The sequence below is a fragment of the Suncus etruscus genome, chromosome 14 (assembly GCF_024139225.1).
Source record: "Suncus etruscus isolate mSunEtr1 chromosome 14, mSunEtr1.pri.cur, whole genome shotgun sequence".
Taxonomy (NCBI): Eukaryota; Metazoa; Chordata; class Mammalia; order Eulipotyphla; family Soricidae; genus Suncus; species Suncus etruscus.
Window position 1 is genome coordinate 26,099,677 of NC_064861.1, and position 2,205 is coordinate 26,101,881.

The following is a 2,205-nucleotide window of genomic DNA, read 5'->3' on the forward strand; positions in this document are numbered from 1 at the left end:
TGGTAAATCCAACCATGTGCAGATAAGGAAGTTGTGCCATGTATACATACACACAATCCTACTCTTAGCTATGAGAAAATGTGGAACCTTGCATTTCAACATAGTAAAATAAATAAAAACATGTTTTGCATATCACTAACACAATTAGAAGCAATTCCAGAAGTCTTTTGTTTTGTGGCCCAAAAAAAAAAAAAAAAAAGGGATACTGTCAACAGAACTGAAGGTGAGGAGGAAACAATGATGAGGCAACAGTGGAGAAGCTGTAGTATAGCAAAATTTTAGGTATAAAAACCTGAGTTATCAAATCTGCAACTTGATCACTTGGGGCTTATCACTCATTCATATGCCACGCCACCTCCCAAAAATCAAAATACTGATTTTGGTGGTGTTCTCATCAAGGCAACTCACAACTAGTATATAATTTTACTCAATTATGACACTATGTACCTGGAATCAGAACTAGCCCAGCCTGCTAACAGGTAACTAGGGCTAAATGGAAAGTCACCAACTTCCTCAATTTGCCTTAATAGAACTCAGGAAAATTTAGTTGTCCAATGAGTTTATTTGAAATGATTATGAAAGTACAGAACATGGGCCCGGAGAGATAGCACAGCGGCGTTTGCCTTGCAAGCAGCCGATTTAGGACCAAAGGTGGTTGGTTCGAATCCCGGTGTCCCATATGGTCCCCCGTGCCTGCCAGGAGCTATTTCTGAGCAGACAGCCAGGAGTAACCCCTGAGCACCGCTGGGTGTGGCCCAAAAGCCAAAAAAAAAAAAAAAAAAAAAAAGTACAGAAGTTCAGATATTATCAATGTCTATAACAAAGTATGTGGTAAGGAGCACTTGAGGTGTAGCTGTCTCCTACTCAACCCTGGAAATACAATTTCTAACCTACCCCTCAAGGCATTTACTATATCCAAACTGCTATGTCTTTCTGGTAATCAGCTAGACAATATCTGCCTCAAACATCCCAAGGGATTTAGTCACTGAGTGTCAAAGACTCAAGGCCAAAGACCAAATACATGAACCAGAAGTGGCCATCTTGGTGGCTGGAGTGATAGCACAGCAGTAAGGCATTTGCCTTGTACATGCGTGACCCAGGACGGGCCTGGGTTCGATTCCCGGTGTCCCATATGGTCCAAGCCAGGAGTAACCCCTGAGCATCACCTGGTGTCCCCCGCCCCAAAATGGCCATCTTGGGTTTAATCCTTAAGCAGAACACTGTGGCTATGGCAAAAATAAAGGGAAATAGTCTTCATTTACCCTTATGAAATGGTTAATTTAGATAGTTCTGGCCCAGAAACCAAAAATTGATTCCACCATAGCAATCTGCAGTAAGCAAACTTACGTGACTCAAAGACAGGCATTCATTATGTCACACAGCTGTCAAATGACTAGTCCCAGCAGGTCAGTCCTAGATCAGGTGAAGGCCATCTACGATTCGAAAGGGAAAGAAATGACAGGCTGTCCCCATAACAGGAAGGTCCTTTTCTAATAGAATGTATGCACCCAGACTAGGACTAACTCCATTAAAGAAGTCAATCCACTCTCAGAAGGTGCAAAACACTGCCCAGAGTACTGGTTTACAGCACAAGAACAGCGCTGAAGTCAGCACCCAAACAAGGCAGTGTTTAATGTCCCAGCACTGTAACACCATCCAAGGCATCACACTAGCCTGGATAGCTGACAACCACTGGGTGATTCCTTTAACAGCTTGTTTCAGATGACATGGATTGTCAAGCAAGGCCTGGAACCACCACTTTCCAGACCTTGCTGGCAAAACCATTAAACAGAAGGGAAAGGAAATAGCTCTCTCACTTTAGTCATTTTATATGACACTCAAGTTCTTCCATGTGCCAAATACTGGAGTTTGTTATAAAGAGGTAGTTTTTCTTTTCAAATGCCTAACACCAACTACTAGCAAATAGGTCAGCATCCATGTTGGAATGAGAAGGGGCCTTTACCTGAAAGTACAATACAAACTGTTCATTTGCCACTGAATTCTCTTCAAGAGGGCCAAGGATGCCATACTTTCAAGTTATCCTAGGAAAAAAATATTTCATTCTTCCAATACACACAGCACCTAGAGTTTTTCAATCATCTTTTGCTATATGTTCATACCTCCAGAAACTATTTCTCTCTGTCTTTATTATCATCCCTGAAGCTAAGTAAAAGGATACTATCAATCAACTTCTGAGGCAGTAAC

The 2,205-nt window shown here is 41.9% G+C and overlaps 1 non-coding gene across 1 annotated transcript; it reads right to left on the bottom strand.

Moving 5' to 3' along the window:
- Positions 1 to 1,497: 1,497 nt before the first annotated feature.
- Positions 1,498 to 1,697, bottom strand: LOC126029299 (small nucleolar RNA SNORA74). The gene has a single exon (XR_007502921.1). It is a non-coding gene; the product is annotated as a small nucleolar RNA SNORA74 (small nucleolar RNA).
- Positions 1,698 to 2,205: the final 508 nt, after the last annotated feature.